Source organism: Ursus americanus, chromosome 17 (assembly GCF_024610735.1).
Source record: "Ursus americanus isolate L20-20 chromosome 17, mUrsAme1.1.p, whole genome shotgun sequence".
In the NCBI taxonomy this organism is placed as follows: Eukaryota; Metazoa; Chordata; class Mammalia; order Carnivora; family Ursidae; genus Ursus; species Ursus americanus.
In genome coordinates, this window is record NC_142143.1 from 26,559,160 (window position 1) to 26,576,848 (window position 17,689).

At 39.4% G+C, this 17,689-nt stretch overlaps 1 non-coding gene across 1 annotated transcript; it reads left to right on the forward strand.

Moving 5' to 3' along the window:
* The first annotated feature begins 3,555 nt into the window (after window positions 1-3,555).
* Window positions 3,556-3,660, forward strand: LOC123780979 (small nucleolar RNA U13). The gene has a single exon (XR_006776570.2). It is a non-coding gene; the product is annotated as a small nucleolar RNA U13 (small nucleolar RNA).
* The last annotated feature ends 14,029 nt before the right edge of the window (window positions 3,661-17,689 follow it).

The following is a 17,689-nucleotide window of genomic DNA, read 5'->3' on the forward strand; positions in this document are numbered from 1 at the left end:
AAGCGTAGTATCTAACACAGACCGGTGTTAGACCAGTGTTGGCACACAGCAGATCGGATTCAGAAATGAGTACAGACTGTATTTACATGGAGTCTGTGTTCTAGGGACGAAAACTGTGATGACCGCTGGGAAAAGTCAGTCCTGGACGGTTGTGGAAAGTACCAAAGGAACACCCCCAGAGAGGGTTACTTTGGCTGTGAGGCGATATCACATCTCTCCTCAGGTCCTTGGAGAGTTCTCCAAGAGGGTGAAAGGGGAGGTAGACAGCACCAGGTAGCCAAAGCAGGGAGGGAGGGAGGAGAGAGAAGTCTGAGAGGCGCGGCCTTCAGGGGAGGGTGCCACAGGACTGTGGCTATCGCCCCCTCGGCAGTCAGGATCCGAGACTTGGATGAAAACAGAAAGAATGATTATGAAATCGGCATATGACCCAGAACTGGGGAGAATGACTAATACGTTGTGTTGTCCTGAAATTCTGTTTCATCAGGTTTGCTGTAAAAATGCATTCTATGTTACATTCCTTAACAGAACATTTGCTTTCTATTCATTAGTGGTGTCTTTGTGTTTAAAAATATTTGTAATTTAATTCAAATGACTTGATATTCTGGAATGGGAAGTATGTTACAAAGTTAATTCATGATGCCAGAGTTAAAAACAAAAACATAAAACCCGAATGTTTAATATTCCTTTCTCCAACTCATGTGCTGCCATGCTTTCAATTGTTACCATAACATGATCTTTATTAAACGCTTACTTTTTTTTCCTTTGCACAATCAGGCCTAAATTTTGTGCTAAGCACACTAAGGGACGACCATTAGCCAATTGATGCCTACTCAGTTGTTAAAATGAGGTAATAAAAACCACTTTCCCTTCCTGCCCTCCATCTTTCCCTTACTCCCTCCCTTCCTCCCTTTCTCCTGCCTTCCTTCCTCCTTCCACAAACATTTGTTAAGATCCTAACAGGAGCCTGGAGCTCTGCTAGGTGCATGCATTTTGAATATCTAGTACTTGGATTCAGACATATTTAACCAGCTATATCCATGATTAACATGATTACAGTACATCTCCAGAAACTTCTCATTCATGTTTAAACTCCTTATTGTAGCCAATTTGATGTAACAGAGTTGCCCCTACACACACACACACACACACACACACACACACACACACGGATACTGACTCACCACCATGCAGTTCTTGGTTACTTTATGGTTCACTCCTACTTCGAGAGCAGAATAAAAATGTATTCAGCTGACTCTTTGGTGAGTCAGTAAGCCTCTCTATTTCCTAATTCTAATTCTAGTCAAGGCTGGAATGAGCAGTTCTCCACCCAGCAATTGTAATTAAACCCACTAATTAAAAAAAAATACACATAGACCTGAACACATCAGTTAAAATGGTTGTACGGTCTATCTGATAAACATGGGACTCCAACAAGTACATAGTTCTGTGCATGACCCACTAAGCAAGACTGGGTATGTTTACAAATTTGGCTGATGTGTCCTTGTACATCTGCCTCGTCGTCCTCTGATGTTGCCCCTTCCTTGCTTTGTCGCTTTTGGTATTTAGTGCATTTCCCCGGTCTTCTTGAGTAAGGGCAGAAGACAAACATTTGTTGGCACTTGTTCTTGCTGTTTACCAACATCCCACTGACAGGTGAAAAAAAATATCCTGGAGAGTATTATTTAAATTCGAGTTTATCTAAATCATTCATTTTATAGTATTTTTTTTTTTAGACGGGAGCCCAAGATGGGGCTCGATCTCACAACCCTGAAATCATGACCTGAGCTGAAATCAAGAGTTGGACGCTTCACTGACTGAGCCACCCGGGCACCCCTAAATCATTTAGTTTAAAATAAAGTAGGAAATTCTATATGTTTAACGAAACTACTTTATAAAGTGAAGTTGAGGGTAAATCTTAATAGATTGTATGGATGTACATGGAGATTTTCCAGTTGATTGGAATTGTAGATACAGCCTCAGAGGAGTAGATGATGAGTGAGGCGTAGCCCCACGTTTTAAAGAAGGGTTCTCAATACATAAACACAGGCCTTACTGTGAGATGGGCATTCCAGTCCAGCGACCGTCTCTCCCACCGCCATTAGCAGAGAAGACCAATGATTCAGTTGGGCAGATGCATCTTTAGGGGGGCTTCCCAAGGGAGAGAGCACAGTAGCATTTCTTTCCTGTGCGCCTGGGTCATCGTTCCTCCTACCAGAGCCAAGAGAGGGAGGCAGTGATAGTGCCCCTTGAAGAATTGAGAGAGCTAGTCAGAAAGGAATGCTGGACTCTTACTCCTTGGCCAGATGCTGGCTGGGCTGGAAGAATGGGTACACCTGCCCCGTGCTGCTGCTACAGGAGTGGAAGACAAGTGTTCTGGGGAGAAGCTGACAAGGATCCCCTGGAGTTTGAGGAGTATAGAGAGATAGTAGACTGGAGGCTGGCTAGGACTGCCCCTAGTGGCTGGATGTGGACAGAGTGTTCTAGCTTTCAGCTGGGCAAGAATGCACAATGTTTCCCATGGACCAAGGGGACAAGGTGGAGATTGTCTACCAAATGAGATAAAAGGACAAGCCATGCCATAATAAAAGAAACAGAGAGATTTGAATTCGATGAAAAATTAAAGTGAATTTAGGTTGCACTGAAATTTTCCATAGCTGAAAATGAGACTCTTCTCACATCTCAAAGTGACCCTAAAGGTAAGGGACCAGCCTGAAATGTCACTGGGGGCAGAGAAGGGAGACCTTGTTTAAAAAGACAGAAATGAGGGACCCCCCCAGGCAGCTCAGTCAGGTAAGTGCCCACCTTCAGCTCGGGTCACGAACAGGATCCTGGGATGGAGTCTCACATTGGGCTCCTTGGTCAGCAGGGAGCCTACTTCTCCCTCTGCCTGCTGCTCCCCCTGCTTGTGCTCTCTCTCTCTTTCTCTTTGACAAAAAAAAAAAAAAAAAAGGCAGAGGTGGGAGGGGGCACTGAGCTGGCTCCGTCAGTTGAGCCTGTGACTCTTGATCTTAGGGTTGTAAGTTCAAGTCCCATGTTGGATGTGGAGATTACTTAAAAAAAAAAAATTAAATAGGGGTGCCTGGGCTCAGTCAGTTAAGCATCTGACTCTTGATTTCAGTTCAGGATTGTGACATCTGTGCTGAGCATGGAACCTGCTTAAAATTGTCTCTCTCCCTCTTCCTCTACCCGCCCCCCCCCCCCAGCTTGTGCTCTTTCTCTCTAAAAATAAATAAATAAATAAATAAATAAATAAAATTTTAAAAAGAAGATGAACTAAAGGCAGAGGTGGGAGAAGAAAAGCTGTTTACTGATTATAATCACTGACTCAGCCCATGTAATAGAGCAGTTACACCATTTATTTAAAAAGTAAGCTATTACACCGCCTATGGAGTATTCTTTCCAAAACCAAAAAAAATTAATTTTGAACTTGAATTTAATCAAGCCTCTTGAACTAACTAGCAGATTATGGAAAAGATGGGAGATGGAAGAACTTGCTAATGACACCAGGAGGATGCCATCAGCCAACTCCAGGATATTAGAAATGCCACAGGACAGAATCTTTTGTTGTTAACAAGTGTGATGATTGGGTGTTCAGCCACCATGGGAAATGTGTCTCCCTCAAACCTGTCACAACGTAATTGGCACCTTACCCATCTGATGTGAAAAGAAGAAAAATCCCACAGGACAAAATCCCATTTCTCTTCAACAAATACATGGCTTAAAAGAAAAAAAGAGAAGGGGAATTGTCATAAGTTAAAAGAAACCTAGGAGAATGTCTAAATATGTAATGTGTGCACTGTGTTTGAATTTTTATTAGAATAACTGTAAAAATATTTCTGAGACAATCAGGGAAAGTTGAACTTGCATTGGATATTAAATATATTAAGGATTTTTTATGAATTTGGGAGGGCATGATATTGCTTTTATGCTTTTTTTCTTTTAGGTTCTCATGCACTAGAGGAAGAATCTAAGGTATTTATAGGTGATAAGTTACGATGTCTGGGATTCATTTTTAAATACTGTAGGCTAAAAGAAAATAAAGTGAATTTGCGGAGAGGATCAATGAAAAAAGAATGGTAGAATGGAAATAATTGTTGAGGCTAGGTGATGGGCACATGAATGCTTCACTATACTATTCTATTTTTGTAGATGTACAACTTTCTATGGGGCGCCTGGGTGGCTCAGTTTGTTAAGTGTCTGACTCTTGATTTCAGCCAGGTCATGATCTTGGGTCCTGGGATGGGGCCTTGAGATGGGCTTCCCACTCAGCAGGGAGTCTGCTTCTCTCTCTCTCTCTCTCTCTCTCTCTCACTCTCTCTTTCTCTATTGCTTCCTCTCCCTCTGCCCCTCCCCCTGCTTGTGCACTCTCTCTCTAAAACAAATACATAAATCTTTTAAAAAATTTTTTCTGTAATAAAAAGTTAAAAATTAAATTAAAAACTGTCTGGATAGCAAAGATTTTTATATTTTTAGGGTCTGTGGTGTAGCGGAACAGTAAAAAGTTCAAGTATAGGAGTTAAACTTAGTTTTGAATACTGGCTACAACTGTTATCAGTTATGTGACCTTAGGCAAGCCACTTAACTTTCTAAGCCCCGTTTTCCCCATCTGCAAAATGGGAATAATAACAATGCCTATTATTGTTGCTGTAAGTATTAGAGAAATCAGTAATGTCTGCAGGGAGGCACAGAGTAAGTGCTAATATTAGCTTAATCAGATTTCATTTTCACTTCTCTCTCTGTTTAAGCTATTATCTTTGAAATTATAGTTGCCTTGTTACTTTCAAGTCTAAAAACTGCAATGCTGAAGTGAAATGTGCTTAGGCAGAAATACTCAGGGGTGAGGAACTGATTTTCTATCTCCTCGCCTTGGAATCCATCCAGACTTGACGTTTGATCATTTGAAGTTGTATGATTGCAAGTCACAGGAAACAATCTGGAATAATTTGGGGGGGAAAGCATCTTACAGCATGAAAAGACAGTCTGGATCTGGGAACACAGACTTAAGGCAAGCTCAGGAACCAGGAAAACTCTAGTTGAGATCTGAGTAACATAAAGTCATAATGTTTAAATGCCTCAGGTCACTACACTCAGGATGAATGAACTTGAATTATTTGAAGTCTCTGTATCACCTTGCTCAAGATTCCAGTTTCAGAGACAGAGTGGCTGAGTGGCCCTGTTTGGGTCACATGCCCATCCGTGGGTTGAAATGGGGAAGTGGACTGGGTACCTTTAGCGACTGTATCTGGTGATGGAGGAATTGTTATCTGTGTCAGACCACTAGTTGTTCGTAATAACCTTTTTTCTGTTCTTCCATGGAAATAGGGTTTTAGCTGGCCAATTACCTGCCCAGCCAAATACTCTACTTCCTAGCCTCCCTAGAAGTTCCATGAGGCCATGTGACTCAGTTAGGGACCATGAGATAAAAGTGGAAATATGTGACATGTCCAGGTTCTGCCCTTAACAGAACTGGAGATATGCTCGTCCTTCCCGTGACTGAAAGAAAACTAGAGCTGGAACAGCCACCTTGGACCAATGACAGAAGTAGGGCCACAAGATTTAGTAAATAAAAATACAGGATGCCCAATTAAATTTGAATTTCAGATAAACAAGGATACCTTTTTAAAAAAACATAAGTATGTCCCATGCAACATTTGAAAAGAGGGAAGTTCAACATAAATTGTTAAATGAGAATACAGCAGAGAGCTGGATAGTATGTATGCACTGCATGTTAATGACCTTCATGCTGGAGTAATTTATGTTTAAATATGACCATTCTGACTGATAGGAACAATGATTTAAAAAGGAAGGAGAGGAAAAGAGGCAAGAGATAATGGGTCCCTCCACCAGTTGGCAGCATTAAGAATGGAAAAGAGTAGACGGTTGGTGATATACACTGAATATAAATACATGTGTTTTGGGGATATACTAAATCATTACTGGTGATTTTCATGGGGTGGGCAGAGAGTAAAAATATGCAGGAATTTTACATTACAAGTCATATAATTTCAATAGGAAGGATTGATATTTTTGACTTCCTAGAAATAAGAAAAATTCTGTATGTTTAAAAGTATCATGAAAAGCTAAAAGATGAAGGCAAAGATGGAAAAAAATTATAAAATATAGCCTGGACAAAGGATTAATAGTCCTAATATACAAAGAGTTCCTACAAATCCAAAGGACAGAGATTAACAGGCTAGTAGAAAATGAGCAAAAGATATGAAAAGTCACAAAAGAAATGCGTATTTCCAATCAACTAAAAACATTCTACCTTGTTAATCAGAACAGAAATGCATATGACAACGAGATAGTATTTTCTTCCTAAATTGGCTTTTTTTTTTAAACAACAATCTCAATGTTGGTTATGCAATTTCCTTGAGTAAGGTTATCAGAGAGTGGGATTTGGGAGTTTAGTTTGTCTGCAATGAAGTAGCTTTGGATGATGACAAACCCAAAGGTAGTCCCAAGAGTAGGTCACACTTTGTGAATGGGATGACTGTGGCCAAGGAATTGGGAGATCACCATATCAGGTGGGTTATCAGTGTCTAACACAAGTAACAGTAACTATCTGTTACTGAGTATTGAAAATGTGCCAGGCACATGCTAAATGCTCACAAAATTCTATTAAAGGAGGTGCTAATGCCCTTTACATCTTCCCAGGAAAAAAACCAAGACTTAGAAAAGTTAAATAGCCTGCTAGCTTTTCTGCATTTTCATAGATGGCATGGCTGCGGTTTAAATGACTCAGAAACTCTTCATTCTTAACCACCATACTGTAATTCATTCACACATACGATATTAATTAAACATCAACTATTAGGCACCTGCATTAGAAATGTAAGTACAGTAGTGAACAAAATCCTTCTTTTTGCACAGCTGATCAGTAGAGGGAGACAGAGATAGGTAAGTAGGTAATTACAATATAGGGCCCTATGCAGTCTCTAAGACACACCTCAAACGGGGGGCGGGGGGAGGGGGTTGGAGGGGCTACCAGAGCTGCCTTGTACCAGCTCTTACAGCTCACAAGAGCTGACTGTTCCATCAGCATTATTCCTAATCACCCCAAAGTGGAAACAATCAATGTTCATCAACTGATGAATGGTTAAATGTTGTCTATCCATACAGTGAAATATTATTCAGCAATACAAAGAAATGAAGTATTGATATATGCTACAACACATATGGACCTTGAAAACATGTACTAAGTGAAAGAAGACACACACACACACACACACATAAAGCATATTGTATGATTCCATTTATGTGACATGTCCAGAAGAGGCAATTCTATAAAGATGAAAAATAAATTAGCAATTGCCTAGGACAGGGACAGGGAGATGGTTGGAGGTTAGTGAATATTAATAAGTACAAGGTTTCATTTTGGGGTGATGAAAATGTTTGAAAATTGAGGGTTGTGGTGGCAGGTGCACAAGTCTGAATATATTAAAACCGATGAAATGTCCATTTAAATGGGTGAATTGTGTAAAATGTGAATTATATTTTAATAGAAGTTGTTTTAAAACAAGTCGATTATGAACATCTCTTCCCAGCTTCGCATTCAATGACATGTTGGTGGGAGTAGGGTTGCCAGATTTAGCAAGTAAATACACAGGACAACCAGTTAAATTTGAATTTCAGATAAACAGCAAATACTTTTTAAATATAAGCATGTTCCATGCACTATTTGGGATGTATTTATATTAAAAATGATTCCTTATTTACCTGAAGTTCAGATTCAACTGGGTGTTCTGCATTTTATCTTGCAACCCAGGTGGGAGTATTGACACAACAGAAATCCGTAAATTCTACAAATCAGACTCCACTCCCCCTCCCCAGAGAGCTCATTGTTAAGCACCTGCTAGCACACCACTGCCTAAGCCATGAGAAAAAGAGAGGAAGACTAAAAGGCAAAGGATGTAAAAAATATACTAAGCAAATACTAACCAATACAAAGGTAGCATGACTATATTCGCATCAGACAAAATAGATTTTTAAAGCAAAAAGCACTACTGTGATAAGGATAAACACATTGATAGAAGATTAATTTCACTGATATTTAATAATTCAGGATTCTATGGGCCTCATAGCACAGATTTAAAATACTTAAAGCGAGGGGCGCCTGGGTAGCGCCGTCGTTAGGCGTGATCCCGGTGATCTGGGATCGAGTCCCCACATCGGGCTCCTCCGCTGGAAGCCTGCTTCTTCCTCTCCCACTCCCCTTGCTTGTGTTCCCTCTCTCGCTGGCTGTCCCCCTGCTTGTGTTCCCTCTCTCGCTGGCTGTCTCTCTGTCACATAAATAAATAAAATCTTAAAAAAAAAAACAAAACTTAAAGCGAAAGTTGCCAGGACTGCAAGGAGACTCAACAAATCCACTACCATAATGGGGACATTGATATATCTGTATCAATAATTAATAGGTCAATCATAAAAGATATCAACAGAAATATAGAAGATCTGTAAAATAGAACTAACAAGCTTGATCTAATAAACACATGTAGACCCCCGAACCTGATAATTGGTTTTATTCTGCATGGAGTCTGCTTGGGATTCTCTCTGCCCCTTCCTCCCCCACCCCACCCCATCTGTATGTGTGTGTGTGTGTGTGTGTGTGTGTGTGTGTGTGTCAAATAAATAAATAAATCTTAAAGAAAAAGAATAAAACCAAAGATAGTGGGGAAAAAAGAAATAATGTCAATATTATATTCAATATTAATTCAAAATTATATTAAATACAATAATGAAATAATAATAAATGATAAATAGAAATCAAAAGGAAAGAATGCACAAATGAACAAATTTAGGGAAAGTGATTAAGATAATACAAAATTGAACTGGTATTTTAACATCTTTCCATGCATGAAAGGAAACCCACCAAGCCCGGACGATTTTATCAGTGAGTTCTAATACACTTTCAAGAGATAGAAAATGAGAAGAAACAGTCCCTGACTCATTTTCTGAAGTTGGGCATAATGGTGATATGAAAAATAGACAAGTTAAGTGTAAGAAATGCAATTTATAAGCCCTTGCACTTAAGAACACAGATGACAAAATCCTAAAACAAAATACTGGCAAACTGAATACCGTAAGATGTAAAGACCATATAACTTTGCCAAGTTGATTATAAGGATGCAGGGTTGGTTCAACATTAGAAAATCATGTGTATGGGGCGCCTGGATGGCTCAATCAGTTAAGTGTCCGACTGTTGATTTCAGCTCGGGTTATGATCTCAGGATTGTGAGGTCAAGTCCCCCTGTCCGGCTCTGTGCTGGGTGTGGAGCCTGCTTAAGATTCTCTCCCTCTCCCTCTGCCCCTCCCCCCCAAAAAAAAGAAGAGAAAGAAAATCAGTGTGATTTGCTACATCAAGAGATTAAAGGCAACATGATCATCTCAATAGATATAGAAAAAAACATTCAATAAAGTTATTACTTTTTTTAAAGTTTTTATTTATTTAAGTAATCTCTACACCCAATGTGGGGTTCAAACTCAGGACCCTGAGATTAAGAGTTGCATGCTCTTCCAATTGAGCAAGCAGGTGCCCCTCCTTTACTTTTTCTTAAAATGTTATATATACATTTTATATACAATGTGTTGGCAAACTATAGCCTGTTGGTCAAATCTTGCCTGCTGCCTGTTTTGATAAAGCTAGAAACTAAGAATTGTTTTAACATTAACTAGTTTAAAAAAAAAAAAGGAAGAATATTTATCACACATGAAAACTATGTGAAATTCTAATTGCAGTGTCCACAAATAAAGTTTTATTAGAACACAGTTTTGCCCATTTCTTTAGGTATTGTCTATGGCTGTTTCACAACACAACGGTGGAACTGAGTAGTTGACCCAGAGACTATATGACCTACAAGTCCTGAAATACTATCTGGCCCTTTACAAAGTTCTCCAATTCCTGCTATAAGGCTTATAAGTGTATTGTAACGACTAGAAATGAAGTCATACCATAAAAATACTAGCCTTTACAAAGTCATGGGAGTTACTACCTTTTTGTACCTATGCCTATAGACTAGAAATTTGATTTTACAAGTTTCTATGCTAAAGACTGAATGAAATACTCCATGTGTATGGGTTTTTTGAGGATGCAAGGGATCATTTAAGAGACACATTTTCTTGTTATGCTATGAAGTAGTTTATAATTGAGACAGCAAAGTGTTCATACGTGATAGTCAACTTGGATTTATCTCAATAATTTCCTTCTTTTCATATAATTATCAAATGTTTTGGACTGACTTGAGTTAATACATTATTGACCAAGTGATGTAAGATGATTTAGCTGATAGTCTTAAAAATACTATGACAAAAATATGACCTGATTTTCACGGTAGATGCCAGCAAGGGGGATTAGTGGCTAGACAATGTAGGCGAGGAAAATTGTTTTTCCTCTACTCTCTTAAGTTCAGTGCCTGGAGCCCTGCAAATTGAAATGACCAAAGACAAATAAACAGGAGAAGGCTTATTACATATGTGTATGTGAGTCCTCACAGAAATGAAGTAAAGGCCCCAAAGAGGAGATGAGACCCAAAGGCTTTTATATATCATTTTAACAAAGAGCAATACATTGTGGAGAAGGGACAAGACAAAGGAAAAGGGATTTGAGCTTCTAGAAAGAGGGAAGATAACGGTATTTTGCAAAGTTTGTCATGCAGATTCCTCAGCTACCAGTCTCTGGTCTGGTAAGAGTCAAGCTGTCTCCAGTGATTCAGAGTCCCAGGGTTTAAGAGTTGTTTTTCTCTCCCTGGTACGGGAGAAGGAGACATCTTTATGAATGGCAAGATTTGTCCTGCTTTTAGCGAGATGGGGAAGGGCAGAGACATTTCCCATGACTGTAGTTTCTTAATTGCCTTCGATTCCAAATAATCATTATGACACAGTAGCATATTTTGGGGTGGCATATTCTGGTTGTCTTCAACAATGAGTGTCTGCTTGAGGTAGGATTTATCTTGGTGAATTTCACAATCTGGATCTGGTGTCCCCCCTCCCCCCCCCCCCGCACCCCAGCCCTCTTCAGAGAACACACACATTTCTTCTCCACTTTCATCTTGAAAATGAGGGGCTAACAGATTTTCTACAGACGCTGCTTGTTTTTCTACCTCATGATATATCATTTCTATTAATCTGTCTGCAGAAAGTTGGGCAGGAAATTTCCTCTATTTAAGCACCACTATTGAGGGCTTGTGTATCCTTTTTCATTTACTTTGGGCCTATTTACTTTACATTTTTTCAATTTTTCCTCTTAAAATGGTTTGTGTTCTTAAAGCCAAAGTGAACCACATCCTTCTTTGATTTTACTCATTTATTCATTCAACACACATTTTTGAGTACCTATTATGTGCCACGCACTGTTTCGGGTATTGGGGTATACTGTAATGCGCAAAAGGGAGAAATACTCTGCCTTTATATTCTAATGGAGGGAGTAGACAATAAACAAGATAAATATGTAAAATATGTAATATTAGAGTGACAAATGGTAAAAATGACCATAAGAGTAGATGGCAAATTGTAGAAAACCAGACAGTGATTGATATGAATAATCTGTAAGTGATAGCAACTCAAATAACCTTGTCCCCTAGAGATGCAAATGATTTGTGTTGGGTAGAAGAGATTACAACCCAAAGATTAGATTCATTGTCCTGTGGGGCATTAATCAATTTTATGTAATTTAGTAATCTTATTCCAGCATTTTTTTCCTCAGTGACTAGAAATATTTGTCTGTCCTATGCCCTATCACCTTTCTGTCTCTCTCATTAATGAGGTAAACAGCTCTTCGACTCTGTATATGTGCTCTGAGCATCATGGTTTTTAACTTTCTGAAAATTCTGTATTATCATATAGAAATGATTTATTTAGCCCTGATTTGCCAACCATCTTTAATGAGCAGGCAAAAAACTAATATATATATGTGTGTATATATATATACACACATATATATATATACACACATATATATGTGTATATATATATATGTATATATATTTCAAAATACGTATGTTAAAAAAATAAAACTAGAAATAAAAAAACCTTGGGGGTTGATTTTTAATATTCTAATGTTGGTGGAATATTAGGCATTAAAAATGGAAATCACGAAGACCATACAGTTATAAGGGATGGAAGGTTATAAGAATGTTTAAAAAAAAAAAAAATATATATATATATATATATATATATATATAGTATTAGGGGTGCCTGGGTGGCTCAGTTGGTTAAGTGTCTGACTTCGGCTCAGGTTGTGGTCTCAGTGTTCTGGGTTTGAGTCCTCAAGCCCTCCTGGGTTCCAGGCTCAGTGGGGAGTCTGCTTGTCCCTTTCCCTCTCCTTCTACTCCCCTCCCCTCATGCTCTCCCTTTCCCTCTCTCAAATAAATAAATAAAATCTTTAAAATATATATATAGTGTTAAAAGAGAAACTGAGGCATATTAAACTTTTTAAGTTTATTTGAGCAAAAGTCCATTTGAATTTGGCAATGTCAAATGAGAAGTGGTTAGCAGCACTCCACCAACAGGAGCTAGGGGAAAGACTTTTAGATAAGGTGCAGTAGCAAAGCAAGGGAATGATTTGATTGGCTACAGCCTAAGCATTTGCCTTATTTGGAAAAGTCTTGTTGACTGTGTTTGATTGTCCTAAGTTTTGATTTCTTAATCTTGCAGCATGACAGGCTTAGGTTTTGATTTGCTTGGGTAGACTGCCCAGGCAGTAAAGCGACCTCATTAATGGCCTCCTTGTTTAATTAATTTAGCAATAGGTAAATAAATAAAACATTTGAACTTCTAGAATAATATTGCCTACTTTCCTGGTGTTTTATACCAGCCCACTAGGTATTCAAGTATTTGAAATCATTAATAGTTCAGGCTCTGGAGTTAGACTACCTGCCTGCCTTCAAATCTTGGCTCAACCACTTTTTGGTTTGGAAAAGTTATTGACTCTCTCCGTCTCATAGGATTATTGTGAGGAATAATTGAAATAATATAAGAAGTTCCAACAGCGCTAGTAAGTGCTCAATACATGTTATCTGTGAGCTTTCTGTTGAGTTACTTTGTGCTTGCAATGAAAAGTTACGATATACAAAGTAATGTAGAGCAAATAAGTAACCATTGCAACTTTATATCATGTCAATTACTTTAAAAACAATGCAGGATGTTCGCAATGTTTAATGGAATGACGTTTCTCACTATTGAAAAATTCTACTTAACAGAGCTTTTTTCAAATCAAAATGGAGTCTTACCCACCAAAATAGTCCTATACTTTATCTTTATCCCATAGTATAATAGAATGTTTTACAACCACAACTAAATGTTTTCTAGTCAAACCTAGGTTTTAACAAACAGTGCTTTTTTTGTGTGGAAAAGAAACTTACTAAACGAACTGTTATGCAAAGATCTGGGCAACATTTCTTTAGAGGATTTATGAGTGAACCCACTTCTGCCAAATGTTAGCAGTTAATAATTTCCCAAACAACAGAAAAAAATATGCCCCCCCAAATTAAATACAATAAAATAAAAACAAAAATAGTTTTCCAACAGTTCCTTTTAAACTGTTGTTACAATGATTCAAGCCAACTTCCTAATGAGGTGCAGCAAATACTATGCAGGCTTAAAAAATGAATTGGTCTTTCCAAGTGTCGTCAACTTTCCAAGTCATGGCAGAAGATACGACAGATCCCTTTATTCTGTTCTACCACACAGTATTTTTATTTTATTTTATTTTATTTTTTTCTTACTTGTGCCTCAGTTTCTTTTTTTTTTTTTTTTTTAAATGATTTTTTATTATATTATGTTAGTCACCATACAGTACATCCCCGGTTTCTGATGTAAGGCTCGATGATTCATTAGTTGTGTATAACACCCAGTGCACCATGCAATACGTGCCTTCCTTACTACCCATCACCGGTCTATCCCATTCCCCCACCCCCCTCCCCTCTGAAGTCCTCAGTTTGTTTCTCATAGTCCATAGTCTCTCATGTTTCATTCCCCCTTCTGATTACCCCCCCTTTCTTTATCCCTTTCTTCCCCTACCGATCATCCTAGTTCTTATGTTCCATAGATGAGAGAAATCATATGATAGTTGTCTTTCTCTGCTTGACTTATTTCACTTAGCATTATCTCCTCCAGTGCTGTCCATGTTGTAGCAAATGTTGAGAAATCGTTCTTTCTGATAGCTGAGTAATATCCCATTGTATATATGGAGCACAGCTTCTTAATCCAGTCATCTGTTGAAGGGCATCTCGGCTCCTTCCACAATTTAGCTATTATGGACATTGCTGCTATGAACATTGGGGTGCATATGGCCCTTCTCTTCACTACGTCTGTATCTTTGGGGTAAATACCCAGTAGTGCAATGGCTGGATCATAGGGTAGGTCAATTTTTAACTTTTTAAGGGACCTCCACACTGTTTTCCAGAGTGGCTGTACCAACTTGCATTCCCACCAACAATGTAGGAGGGATCCCCTTTCTCCACATCCTCTCCAACAATTGTTGTTTCTTGCCTTGTCTATTTTTGCCATTCTAACTGGCGTAAGGTACCACACAGTATTTTTAAACTCACCAAGACTGTCAACATTGAGGGACAGAAATCTTGATTTACATAACAATACCTTAAAATTTGCAACTTCAAATTACTCCACTAAATTGGTTACATACTATCTTAGAATTTTTCTTCGGTATGTAAAAGAATTTAAAGATGATTTTTGCCACTAATTTCGCACCACAAGATGAAATTATTTATTATGAGCTTTAAATTTGTTAAAAAGAAACAACGGGCCCAAAATAAAGCCACTTTTGCTAGGCCCCTGCCAAGACTAAATACCTAGCCTAATGACAGTACCAGCCTCTCCCAGAGGTGGAATTTTAATCCAGTCAGTCTGGAATTTTCTGGTCGGTACCAGTGAGGTAATCTGTATGATGAGATCTCCTGCCTTCCTCTAGGGGAAGGTAGACTTTCCTGAAGTAATCTGCTCTAAATTTCCTTGTCCCACCCTCCTTTCGGCCCATAAAAAACTTCCATTGTGCACAACTTGTGGAGAGCTCCCTTGTCTTTGCTAGATGGGGTGCTGCCTGGTTCATGAATCATTGGATGAAGCCAATTACATCTTTAAAATTCAACGTAGCTGAATTTTGTATTTTAAACAAATTTTATCCTTGGATTTTATAATGCAATCAATGGACGATAGTCGGAAGAATGGCAGGCAGCGGCTGGCCCTCCCGAGGAAACTACCCTTAAAAGGAAAAGACCCCCGTCCTGTTATTCTACACCACCGGAAAGGAGCCCTCCACCCTTTCCCACGTAAACACTACCTGACAGGTAGATGAGCACATGGACAAAAATCTGGTTGGGTGGTAATCATGGAGGGTTAATCAGATTAAAACAGCCTGCCAGCAATCTCATAAAACTGCCTAGACTTAGAAACTCCAAGGCAACCCTCTCACGTCCCCTCCCTCTTTGGGACCTTTGTGCTATCAACCAATAAACTTTGCCTTGCTGCCCACCACTCCTCCGGTCTACCTCTTCATTCTTTGAAGCCCCGTGACCAAGAACCGCGGGCACTGAAGAACAAGAAATCCTGGAACACAACTGTGTTATATGTAGTAGTTTCTTGAGTGAACGTTAGGAGAGGAAAAGTAACTTTCCCTTTACCCTCTGGGTTATTGGCTGAGACACCCTGTCATAAAATTCAGAAGAGGAGAACAAATAGAATTGTATTAACATATGTATCTTATGTACACATAGGGGTACCCAGGGAGAAATGAACAACTCCCCAGGAAGCCCAAGCCACCAGTTTAAACACCATCTTCAGCTACAGATGAAAGAAAAAAGGGCTTGTGTGTTGGTCAGTCGCTGGGGGGTTGTGTGGGAAGGCCAGTTACGGGAGGTGCCCAGGGGAAGCAGTACTCCCTCTTCTCGGTACGGAGAGGGGACACTCTTACAAACAGAGGTTTCCTTACAAAAGGGTAACATATCCTGTTGCACAGCTTCTGCATCAGCCACTTCTCAAAATAATCAGCTCTAAATAATGCTTATGCCAAAGAGGTATGTTTTGTGGTGACATACTCTGCTACCCATTAGAATAAAATTCCCGTCTGGATTTCAAATGAATTGGGCAAACTAATCATTGTTTTTGAAGGCCCCACCATGCTCCACACCTTGGGAAAGATGTTTTAGGTTGAAGGGGATCACACTGTGCTACTTGGGCACATTGATTATTTTGAGCTAAAGGCAAGTGAGAAACAGCAGATAGAATCAAGAGCCACTGAAATAAATTTCTGGGCCCAAGACGGAGCCTTTCTTGTGGAGGGCATGGAAGGGGGCTGCCACATAAGCAAATAAAGCTTGGATAACCTTTCCGGTCAGAGCCTGACCAGAAACACTGTACACCCAGTCCACCAATCCCCAATGGCCGAGGCGACTATGGGACTTCTCACTGAAATTGATGATGTGCCCCCCAATCAAATATTTTCTATTTGTCTCTTCCTTGTTCTTTATTCTTTATCCTATAAAAGCTTATTGGGTTCTTTCCCATTTTTAAAAAAAGTTTAATTTACGTATGTAATCTCCACACCCAAATGGGGCTTGAACCCACAATCCCAAGATCAAGAGATGGGTGCTCTTCTGACTGAGCCAGTGAGGCGCCCTGCCTTCTGCCCCATTTTGCAGTTCTCCGAGAGAAGACTGTCCACTTCATGAAGTGTTAAATAAAGTTTGTTCGTATAACTTAAATTGTCTTCTTAAATCATCTTTATAACAGAGTTCTCTGCTCTCCCTTGTTCTGCCTAAAAGCAGGGCATAGACTTTCCTCCCCTGTACCAGGTGAGGAGAGCTATCCTTACTTCTTGTTAAAAGATAAACTGAGACATATTAAAACTTTTAAGAGTTTATTTGAGCAAAGTTGGTTAGAATGGGACAGTGCCAAATCAGAAGTGGTTAGTATTCCACCCACCTAGCCAGGGGTAAGACTTCTATTTGCTAGTCTCGGGGAGCATGCATTCCTCTCTCCTTCAAGGGCCTTCTAGCTGGACTAAGAATCAAATCATCATGAGACAGACTAGCAGAAGAAAATCAAACTTAATAGCGTTATATACGGGAAATCCGCACAGACATGGAAATTCCAAAGACAGTCAGGCAAAATGAAATATGCTTGTCATCCTGAACTAAGAAGGAGGGGGAAGGGGTCTGGGATTTCAAAAGGAAGGAACGCCATTCACAGGAAGATGAAAAAGAGTAAATGTTTGGTAAACAGATGTTTGCCCTGGACTACAGATGGGGCACTCAGATAAAATTTATCGCGGCTAATGACCCTGATTCTGGGAAAGACCTCCAATTTAGATTCTTCTATGTGATTAATGGAGGGGCAAAAGTTTTTCTTGAGCATGCAGGGTCTTGATTGCCTTCAGCTCAAAATAATCTGCATGCCAAAGTGGCCCATCTTGGGGCAGCCTGCCCTTGGCCCCAACACTAGTCACTTTCCCATAATTTATCTGCCCGAGATACCTAAGCCCTTTCCCCTTTGCCTAGTCACGTCTCAACATATCTCTCTTTGTTCAAATGATATATAAGCCCGAAAATCCACCTCTCTAGTTTTTCTCTTCTTTCTCTTCTTTTCCTCATCCTCTCCCACCTCCTCTCCTCCTCCTTCTCCTCCTCCTCCTCTTTCTTCTTCTTCGTGAAGTCTTTATGCACATGTAAATATTAACATC